The sequence below is a fragment of the Hesperophylax consimilis genome, chromosome 17, assembly GCF_061612785.1.
Source record: "Hesperophylax consimilis isolate HC1 chromosome 17, BYU_Hcon_1.0, whole genome shotgun sequence".
In the NCBI taxonomy this organism is placed as follows: Eukaryota; Metazoa; Arthropoda; class Insecta; order Trichoptera; family Limnephilidae; genus Hesperophylax; species Hesperophylax consimilis.
In genome coordinates, this window is record NC_142852.1 from 28,397,205 (window position 1) to 28,409,952 (window position 12,748).

Here is a 12,748-nt window from a genome sequence, read left to right on the forward strand (position 1 = left end):
AACAGAATTGGTCCGAGGTGAGATCCTTGGGGAACCCCACTTGTGGCTTCGAAGATGTAAGATTCTACAGAATTTATTTTAACACAAAGCTTTCTTTTACTGAGATAGCTGTTGATCCAGATCAATAAGGTTCCTTTAATGCCCAAAAGACTTAGTTTGTGTACAAGAATATGTCTCCTAACCTTATCAAAAGCTTTGGAAAAATCAGTGTATATTGAATCCACCTGATGCTTGAGAACAAGGGAATCAGTTATATAATTTTGATAAATGATTAAGTTACTTAAAGTGTTTCTACCTGTGATAAAGCCGTGCTGATTGGGAACGATAATATTATTGATTTTTTTTGAAATGACATCTAGGACTAACGATTCAAAGAGTTTGGGAATAGCGGACAATATACATATTGGTCTGTAGTTTGAAACATCGCTTTTATCACCCTTTTTGTGAATAGGCATTAAAAAGCTTTGTTTCCACTGATCCGGAAAACACCCCGATGACAAAGACTTATTAAATAACATGAAACCATCCGGTCCAGCAGATTTATTGGAATCTAATGCTTTTATACCCTTTTCTATTGCAGCTATTTCAATGAAACAATGGCTTAGGTTAAATGGTTCTTCAAGTGATATCTCGTAAGGGATCTCACTATCAGAAATATCCAAATAACATAAATAAACACTTTTAAATGAATCTGCAAAAAGATCGACTATGCCTTCGGTATTGTTAGCACATTTGTTATTAAGATACATAGAACTTGGTTCACTACAATAACTCTTTCGCTGAGCATTAGAAAAATTCCACAATCTTTTTGTGTTCTGATGAACCTCTTTTTCCATAAGACTAATATAATCATTGTAGCATTTACTGGATAATTCTTTGCATTGCCTATTATATAAGACCTATTGCATTTTAATTTATCTTTTACTACAGCTGGTAACAAATCACTTTTGGGATTTGTTTTTAAATTATACTTGATCCCCTGTTTTTAATGTTGATAAAGGTTTTACAATAACATTATAAGATTTGGAATTTTGTGTATTATTTTTTCTACCTCTTTTTGTACCCCAAAAATCTGACAATCTATAGGTTTTAATTTGATCTGAGTTAAAGGAATATTCATTCTCAAAGTTCTAGGAATTAATAATTGAGCAGGTGACGGTAGATTGGCTTTTGGCGTTTTCCTATAATGTAACATAGCCAAATAAGGATCTGTATTTGTTTCTTTAGACTTTTTTAGAATGTTTTTTACAATTTTTACAGAACTCTCTGCTTGACCATTAGATTGTGAATGATATGGACTTGTTACTTAGGGCGTGTTGTTTCGGAGAATTTGAACAATTCAACAAATTTCAACGCTCATTTTCAGGTTCTGTGAAAATCCTATTCAAGTTCTGTTCCTATATCATTATAGGCTGGTCGCTTGACAGAACTGAACTAAAAGCAGAACATCAAAAAAACTTTCACAGAATTTGAAAATGAACGTTGAAATTTGATGAATTGTTCAAATTATCCGAAACAACCCGTCCTTAGTGTTCTAACAATGGTTTAAATTCAATAAATTGAAATGGCGGTCCACCATCTGATACTAATGACATAGTTATACCATGACGCGAAAAATAGATTTTAAGTTTATTATTACACTTTTGGATGTGGAATCCTTATTCAATATAGCAATTTCTATACACTTTGAATAACAGTCTGTTACAATGAGATAAGTTAAATGAATAAAATACATTAAATCAATACCGACTTTTTGCCATTTATTTCATAATTTATTACATACTTGACATTGTTCAATTGATTATTTTATATCTTCAGTCATATTAGACCAATATAAAATATCTTAGCCAATCTTAGACATTTGTTAATTTCTTTTCGCATAGATTGTGGTACTATTAGTTTATTACTTACCCTTAAAAATAAAATCATTAATGACATTAATTTCGTCTTGAAAATTATAATATGATTTTAACATACCGTGAACTTCATCTTTGTTGTTTGGCCAACCTTCATAATAATATTTTTTTAATGTTTGAATAGCTTCATCAAATGCGGTAGCATTAGTGATTTTTTTTACGATATTCTTCACTGATAGCTAAGTTCACATAGACCCGCGTTTCCCACGGTGGGGCGTACGCCCGACCGGTGGGGCATAACGCCTCAGAGATGAGACAGGTTGGCATATAAAAAAAATGTAAAAATACAAAAAAAATGTCTGAGATGTGCAAAATTGAAATATACGCAAAATTTTACTTTAAATCTAATGAAACCCGTAACAATTTTATTAAGTATCTAAAAAGACAGAAACTGTGCAGGATGTAGACAATAGTAATTATAATAGTAATACTTACAGTAAGAATGGTTTTTTTTAAGCATGAGTGCTATTGTGTCTCATTAAACGTGACTTCCGTGAACATGAATTATTGCAGTAAGAACATGAAAATGGTTTATCCCTAATGTGAATGCAAATGTGAGTCATTAAATTTGTCTTTTGAGAACATGAATAGTTACAGTAGGAACTTGAGAATGGTTTTTCCTTAGTATGAATGCGTATTTTTGCCATTAAGCTTGACTTCTGCGAACATGAATAGAAACAAAAAATGAATATCATATGTAATATGTGTATTAGAATAAATTTTATTTTATTTCATTATGGGTTCATATGTTTACAAACATATTACAATATGAATTAAAAATTTACCTGCTGTTTATTTAAAATGATGCCGGTGGGGCATTTGACTTTTAAAAAGACAACGGTGGGGCATGGCATAAAGAAGGCTGGGAAACACTGATATAGACTGAATTGACATGACAATATAGATAAGACTCATAATCGGGTATATAATGATCTATCAAAGCGGCTCTAGACAAAGTATCCGAAATATACATTTCGTTACCTGGGACATGCATAACATTTAAATCATAAGATTTAAGTACTAACACCATACGTTGCAACCTAGCGGGTACATCATGCAAAAGGTTTTTTTAATAAATGGACTAAAGGTTTGTGATCAGTAGAGACCGGATTATATGCATTTGCATATGCAAATGCATATTTAGACCATTTTCAGCGGTAGTTGCATATTTTAGCAAATAATTTGAGATCTTGCATATTTACGCTTGATATCGTTCAGATGCCTCACATAGCGATACTATAGACGTCAGATAGAAAGGCGCGCGGCCAGCAAAGCTGAGCGAAGAACTGATAACTGATCTTACTGATCGCTACGGCCGGCGGCTGGAGTGGGGGGGAACCTCTCTTATCTTCGCCTGCGCTCGCGCCTACTCGGCTTAAATTCGGCTAATTTCCGAAAACAATTCATTCATTCGTATGAGGGGTGATTTGGTATATTTTTATGGTAATTCAGTGAATTGCGAATTTTGTTTTTGACTGGTCGCACGCGCTGTTCCTTAGAGTTTCGTCTAGCGTTTTGTTTGTTTGCACGAAGTTGTACATTGTGAAAGTAAACCATGCCCCCTGATAAAAAAGTGCCCATACGTGGATAGCTGAATATCCTGGAATATTTACATACGACGGAAAAGTTTTACACTGCCGAGTTTGCGAGGAAAACATTTCTAGCACAAAAAAGTTCCAAAGAGACCAGCATGTCAAAACCAGTATTCATATCGCAGGAGTGCAGAAGAAGGGACAACAAGTTTTTACAGTGGCAAGTAGCAGTAACAGTGAAGTAACCTCCCAAGGTAAACAACAAAATCACTTTAGGATGGATCTATGTGAAGCATTTCTTGCAAGCAATATCCCTCTATACAAACTGACAAATCCTGCCTTGAAGGATTTTCTCAGAAAATATTGCATAAATCGAAATATACCGGATGAATCTACTTTACGTAAAAATTACATACCATCAATTTATCTACATGTGCTGGAAGAAATACGCAATGAACTCAAGGATAACATATGGATTTCAGCTGACGAAACCACCGACACTTGCGGCCGTTACATTGCAAATTTGATTGTTGGTGCATTAAAACTTGAACCTTCACCTTCCAATTTGGTGGCCTGCAGAGAACTTAAAGGCAAATCACTCTACGATCGCCAGATTTGTGAATGAGGGTATAAAAAAAATATTTCCTGAATCTTCTGCGGATGAAAATGTGTATGTGTTGCTCTCAGATGCTGCCCCCTATATGATCAAAGCAGGCAAAGCCCTCCAAGTATTTTATCCCAATTTGATAGTGCAGAGGCTTTGGCAGTTTTCCAGTGCAAAGAATCGTTTGACGATGCCAGTATTAAAAAAAACCTAGCTATGATTACCACTCATTTCGCCTACATACCTGCAAGTATAAAAACGCTTGAAACTCATGGATTGGCGTTGAATGCATCTATTCAGGTTATGAAGGAAATTCGCCTTATGAATTCCTCGTTGCCAAAGCTATTCCCGAGTAAACTCAAAGAAAAATTTGAAAACTTACTGAATAATAACCCAGGGTTTGAACCTTTGTGCCAAATTGATAACTTCATCAACGGGGCAGGTGCAACAATAAGTTCAAAAATCGCACATAAATTTAAATTCTGTCCAGCCACATCAGTAGACGTAGAACGTTCCTTTTCCGCTTACAAAAATATATTAAGCGATCGTAGACACAATTTGTCTACAGAACATTTAGAACAGTACTTAGTCATATACGTTTTTAAAGGTAAATTCTAAATTTTATTGTTAAATACATTTTATAATTGATATTTTCGAAAATATAATTGTTATCCTTGAGAACTAAAAGCTTACTAAAATAAAAAAAAATATGTAAAAATACGACTTCCTGTATTATTTCATGTTGCATATTTTGACCCTTTTTATGGATTTTCGTGCATATTTTAGCTATTTTTATTACATATTTGCATGCATATTTTGGGCTTTTTTTGTTGCATATAATCCGGTCTCTAGTGATCAGTCTGCAAGGTCACTCTGTTACCGTAAAAATATTGATGAAACTTATAACAACCGAATTGAATAGCAAATAATTCATTTTCAATTTGTGCATAATTTTCCTGCGACTGTGTCATTGTTTTAGATCTATATGCAATTGGACGATTATTTTGCATAATAACTGCACCAATAGCTGATTTTGATGCACCGACTGACAAAGTAAGCGATATTTTTGGATCATAACGAATTAAAACTGTTATATTTGAAATAGCTTCCTTCAAAATCTTAAAACATCTTTCACAGTTCTCGTCACATGACCATAATACATTGTTCAATAAATTTCTCAAGATTTGTGACTTTTCGGACAAGTTTTTTATAAACGGACCTAAATAATTGAACATTCCTAAAAATCGTTGAAATTTTTGGGAGACGGCAACTCCAAGATTGCCTTGACTTTCTCTTTCACCCCTTCCTTACTAAAAATGTAACTAGGGAAACATACTTCATTGATAAAAAAAATACATTTAAACTTATTTAAATTTAAATTGACTTCTCTAGCCCTTTCCATGACTTTTCTTAACATTATATTATGAGTTTATTCTGTTTCTCCATAAATTAGAAAACGATCGACAAATATTAAAATACCTTCTAGATTATAATATAAGTGTTTCAACTGTGATGTAAGATCATATAATATTCTTGATCAAACTGTGATGTAAGAATATATAATATTCGTGTTCCAACTATGAATGTATTTTCTGTTAATTGTAATCTTCTTTTTACTATTTCTTTCTTATATTCTAACTTGTTTAGCATGTCAAAATTTTATTCTAACTTTTGCAGCAAGTCGAAGCCCCGCGGGCGTGAAATGAATGAAATAATAAATTAAAATATCAATAGTTGCAATCGGAATATGTGTGGGGTTTATCTTCTGTATGGGTAAGTATGTGATGTTTTAAATTTTCTATTCGAGAAAATGAATAGCTGCAATAGGAACATGTAAAAGGTTTTTCTCTACTGTGGGTGAGCATGTGATTCTTCAAATATCGCATTCGAGAACATGAATAATTGCAGTGGGAACATGAAAAATGTTTTTCTCCACTGTGAGTCAAGATGTGTCTAGACAAATCTGCCTTTCGAGAACTTGAATAAAAGCAATGACAACATGAAAAAGGTTTATGTCGACTGTGAGTCAGCATGTGTCTTTTCAAATATATCTTTTGAGAACATGAATAATTGCAGTGGGAACATGAAAAAGGTTTACTTTGACTATGAGTTTTCATATGTTGCTTCAAATATTCTTTTCGAGAACATAAAAAATTGCAGTTGGAACATGAAAAAGGTTTTTCTCTACTGTGAGTCGAGATGTGTCTCGTCAAACTTTCCTTTCGAGAACATGAATAACTGCAGTCGGAACAAGAAAAAGGTTTTTCTCCACTGTGAGTCACCATGTGTCTCGTCAAACTTGCATTTCGAGAACATGAATAACTGCAGTGGGAACATGAAAAAGATTTTTCTCCACTGTGACTCAGCATGTGTCTTTTCAAATATATCTTTTGAGAACATAAATAATTGCAGTGGGAACATGAAAAAGGTTTATGTACACTATGAGTTTTCATATGTTGCTTCAAATATTCTTTTCGAGAACATAAAAAAATGCAGTCGGAACATGAAAAAGGTTTTTCTCTACTGTGAGTCACGATGTGTCTCGTCAAACTTCCCTTGAGATTACATGAATAACTGCAGTCGGCACATGAAAAAGATTTTTCTCCACTGTGATTCACCATGTGACTCGTTAAGCTTCCCTTTCGAGAACATGAATAATTGCAGTGGGTACATGAGAAAGATTTTTCTCCAACATGGATACGCAAGTGATGTTCTAACTTTGACTTGTAAAAGCAGGAGTAGTTGCAATAGGTACAAAATAACCGTTTCTCTAAATGATGCGTCTTGAGATCTGTCGATAAGTCTGAAAAAAAATACGAATCAAACTTAAAAGTGCAACTGGTTCATAGAACTAAAAAGATTATGAAATAAAAGAGTATGATTTTTTTTTTATTTGTAACGGACAACATTAATTTTACCTGTTGTCTGGGTACTTCTTTCAAAGTGATCTAAGCATTCCTTTTTGACATCCGGCAGGTAAATGTCAATTTCCGTATAAGGAATTTTCCCTCCGTCTTCTTCTAGGGATCCTGATTCTGCGTTGATGGGTACAGTTTCCACATTAATATTACCTGGTAAAACAGAAAAACAATATGCAAGTATGATATACGTTGATATAGCAGTACTGTCGCATGTATTGCGACGAGTGGTCGCCTAAAGAGACGGACTCTATAAAAGTAAACTGCCTAAAAACATAAAATTAACACCATCGTGACCATGTTCCAATACTTTCTGAACTCAACAAAATAGCCAGTACAAAAACAGACGAAGAAGCTTAAACTGAAATTGAAACAATTTTAATCAATATCAAAGATTCATGGAAGCTTGAGATAAAGTCACTTCGAAACACAATAATTTGTCTACAAAATAAAGTGATTAAAAATCAAGATGATTATATCAGAAAATTAGAAAAATTGATAAAAAAAGTAACAAATGAAGAAAAAAAATGAAGATAAAAGCTATGAATGGTAGTAAGGGAAAAACTTCACCCAATACCGAAAGCAAATTTTGCTGTACTAATTTCTTCAAAAGCAGACAAGCCTGCAGATGAAATCGAAAAAATATTAAAAGACAAAATAAAGGTTTTGATTAATCAAAATGAAGACCTAAAAAATGCTTTGACCTCGGAAACTGACAATGAACCAATCGTTGTTAAAAAATAATAAAATATCTTCTAAATTAGCAATTTTCATCATAAAAACAATAATAAAAAACGAAATCAACAAAAACCAGGACATTGGAATACACGCTAATGAAATAAAGAAAAAAAACCTTGCATTATCATTAAGGGTGCTGATGCTGGCTAAAAGGAAGAATAACGTCTAACAGATTTGATAAATCGAAATAAAGACCTATAAAATGCTGAAACTGACAATGAACCAATCGTTGTTAAAGAAAGCTGAAGAATAAAAAAAACTGATAAAATAGCAGATTTCATTATACAAACAGAAAAACTAAGAAAAATAATATTTTCGAAAGAAAGGATCAATATTGGATTCATAAGAGCACACGTAGAAAACTGTGACCCATTGATGCAATGCAATCATTTTCTTGGTTACGGACACACTTCACTGAGATGCTTCGAAAATTTGAATAATCCCAGATGCCTCCACTGCGCAAAAGAGCAAAAAACTTCACATGGCACTCTTTTTAGGGTGAATTGCCTAATACAAAAAAAAAAAAAATACAACACTGCACCAAAAAACAAGAGCCTGCCACTAACAGAAAGGGTTATCAAAATGATCACACCGCTAACAGTCACCTATGTGAATTCCGCAAGAAAATGTTCCAAATGCGCAAATGCGAATTGAATATGAGTGAGTTGTATTTCGCATACTTATTTCCTTATTTCTTTAAAAATGAATGATTTCTACACTGAGGAATTAGATAAAACCCTTAATTTTTCCGAATATATTTGTCATACTTTTAATGATTGTAATAAAATCGTGGATAAAATACCGAATTCATTCACAGTGCTACATTTAAATATCAGATCAATCAAACAATATTTCAATTAATTTTTACTCTCAATTAATTAACTAAATCATGAACCGGACGTTAGAGTCAACTGAAGCATTCACTAGCGAATACAATAAATTTCCCCCTGTGGTGATATCTCACAAAAGCGGCGGTATACAAATAGTCCAATAAATAAATAAATATAATTTTAACATTTTATTGAGTACATATGCATTGATATGCAACGGAAAAATAGATAAAATAATGTAATTTTATTAAACTTTATTTCATCATAACACAAAATAACTTTGTTTACATCACTTTATTATATACAACCACTACATGTTTCATGAGCGAAGTTCACCTCATCAGGAGTAAGTATACTCCGAAGTCAATAATTAAATACAGATTGCAAGTGGAAAGAAGAAGTGGGAGGGGGGGGGGTTAGAGTGGGCGGAGTTTATCAGAAATAGGAATTACAATATCGTTAGACGGGAAAGACCAGTTGAGGGGGAAAATATTTTGAAGAGAGTTTATAAAAAAAATCTTGTTAATTATATCTGCTTTTAAATTAACAGTTTTTATAATATCTAAATTTTTAAAAATTATTGTTTTGCGATGCTTTATATCGTATGTGAAGTATATTAAGACCTGAAAAAAACAAATAGCATATAACCATAAAACAATATGTTCATAAAACAAATAGCATTTAATAACGCTTATTCTAATAAATTGATGGTTGAAATTCTAAATAAAAAAATAAAACATAATCTCCCCAAATGGTATATTTACCCTATTTCTATAGATATAAATTAACAATGGCGTAGAAATCTATTTGTGGATAACGATACTTCCAAAATTATAAATTAAAATATTCCTGGTACTATTCAACCGGCGTTTTACACTAATAAAAAAATGAAGAAATATATTCTTAATAATAAAAATAGAGATAACCAAACAAAAAACTCGGGAGTTTATCAACTCAATTGGGATGATTGTAATTTATTTTACAGGGGTAGAACCAATAGAAACTTTGAAGTCAGAACTAAAGAACATCTCGGAGCTCTAAATGGAAATAGTGAATCTGAGTTTGATTATCTTTTGAATGATGATCACACTTTTGATAAAAATTAAGGTCTTAAAATACTTCACACAGGATATAAAGCATAGAAAATAAATAATTTTGAAATATTAGAAATTAGAAAACATGTAAATATAAAATCAGATATAACTAACAAGCAAAAAAAATATAAACCCTCTTTTAAATATTTTCCCACTCAACTGGTCTTTCCCGTCTAACGATATTGTAATTCTTTATTCGGATAAACTCCGCCCACTCTTACCCTTCCCCCCTCCTTCCACTTCTTCTTTCCAATTGTAATCTATATTTAATATTTGACTTCAGTGAATACTCCTGATGAGGTTAACTTCGTTCATGAAACATGTAGAGGTTGTATATTATAAAGTGACGTAAACAAACTTATTATTGTTTAAATAAAATAAATAATGCCATTACAAAGTGATAAGCTTCCAGAAGAAATGCCTATTACTGACTGTCCAAAAACAGGTTAATCTCCTAGTTGGACAGCCAAAGATCGATGTAATATGTAATGTTTTTTTTTTATTAATAAATAAATAAATAAGAAATCTTCTTATTAAACGCTTGTTAATGGTCAAGTAAATTTGCATAACTATGTGTATTGTTAATTGCATATTTAAATATTGGCGCCAGTCATTTGGTTCGTTCTTATACCGCCTGAGGTGGGTCTTAATTTTAAATTCTTATTTTTTTTGGATCCGGTCGCCTGCAAACCGAAATGCACCTTACGGTTGGTTAACATTGAGAGGCAGAGTGGTCGTTTTTTGCCTGTAGACTTCCTATGCGAAATTTACACGAAATAAAATATTTGAAATCGACCAATCAGAGGGCCTAAATCGTCCAGACACTAGCGTAATAATACTATAATATATAGTGGTATTGTTGTATTTGTTAAATCCTGCTATTCAAACATCGCAGTGGAAGAAGTACCTATGCAGCGAGTTAATTGTCTAGATATTAATCTAAATGTAAATAAAATATGTTTTAATATTATCGCAATCAACCGAACACATGAGTATACATTTAAGGATGAATTAAGAAGCAGTATCTTATAAAAAATAAAAAAATAGAACAATAATCGGCGACTTCAATATAGATGTTTCTAACGAAAATGGTAGAAAATAAAAACTGAATTTATCAATCTTATGTCGGAAATGAATTTTATATTATAAATAAAAATATATCCCAGGGAAATTACGGGTCAACGATCTTGATCGATCGGGATCTTGTATCGATCACATATGGAGTAACACTAAAGATACCGACAAATTGCATACGATTATAGTAAAAAAATAATATTACTGACCATCACACTTGCATTTATATAAAACAACTTAATATTAATAATTCAGAATATAATACTTTTACAAAAAATCACTAAACCATCATAGATTAATACTAAAAATAAGTACATAAACGTGGCGTCCCGTATTAGATTCACAATGTGCTGAAACATGCGCAAATATCTTTGATATTTTATGCAATTATATTACAGCATCAACAGATGTTAAAACTTAAAAAACTAAAACCATGGATCTCACTTAGCTTAGTCGTGTCTATAAAAATTAAGAAATATTAGTTTGAATAGTGGAATATTTCCCTCCGTTTATAAAATATCTATTGTACCACACGTTTATAAATCTGGCAGCCCTGAAGAAATATCAAATTATCGACCTATATCTCTTGTCTCAAATATTGCAACAATTTAAATAATAATTCAAGCAAGCATTGAAAATAAAATGTGATAAACTATTCGAAAACTTTTATAATTTCCTATAATATGTATTCAAGAATACAAAGATAGTCTAACGAACTGCTGCTGATGAGCAAACGCTGTAGAACTACTGTTATTATTAATGTCAACAAGACAAAATGGATATGACATTCAGTTTTAGAAGAAAGGTTATTTCCGGTTTCTATTTGGTGTTTGCATTTTTATATTGTTCAAAGACAAGAAACTTTTTCTTAAACATTTTATATTTATGTCAGCAACCTACGTGATATTTAATCCCTGAATACATACAGTAATAATAAATTTAAGCCTTTGGTTAACAGACGAAACATTATAAAATTCTGGAGGTAAAAATCATAAATTCACACATCACATATTTCAAAAATGTAACATCCAATAATAGGAACTACCTAACTTTACAGTCAATATATCGACAAATTACCCAATTGTTGTATCGCTAACAACTTATCCCTCAACGTCGATAAATGTAAAACACTAATATTTTGTCGAATCAAAATCTCATTATAATTTCACCACGCAATCGCTGCCTCCATTGTAGCAGTAATTAATTCGTTTTTGTACAGAATGTTTTATTGGTATGCGAAGTCCTCGTTTACGTATTTTATTTAGTCATTGGGTGACGCCATGAACAAGTTTGCGTCCTGTCCGCGAAATATTCTAGAACATTTGAAATTAACATTCAAAATTTTTTTGCTTTTGCAATACTACTTACTGTCTGTCGGAGTAGTCTCAGAATACTGAAAGCATTCCTTCTTTACATCCTGGTGGCCGAAATCTATAACCGTATACGGCATTTCACTTCCACCCTCTTCCTGGGTCCCTGGTTCCACTTTGATAAAAGCACTCTCTATGACGGGAAGATCCATCGTTTTCTGTGATAGCGTTCTGTTATATAACGGACATTGAACCCAGTTCAATAAACATATGCACTGAAACAACAATTGAAAACAGTTAACTTCGTTTTGAGAAAACCTTTTATTTGGAACAGAGTTATTGTCGCGGATATATTTATAAAGAATTTTAAGGATTACATTTGAGAGGATTTGTATGAGCAACCAACAAAAAACTTGTTGACAAGGTTGCAAATTCACATCAGTCGAGCTATAAGGGGGTGACAGATAACGACATAACTCCCTATTGCTCGCCATACAATACCATACAGGCCAGTCACACCTAAAAAGATGTGTTATAAGTGTGGACGTAGCGACGATATACGCCGTCATCTGCTAGCCAGGCTATATTTTCAAATAATGCGACCCCCTCTCATACCAACCGCATGAGAAGGGGAGGAGAAAAGTTACGAAGTGGTGTTATTACAAAGTGACAGCTCCCATACAAAGAAATGACATTCCGCGGCAGTCCCCCAATTTATTTGACCCACTCTCC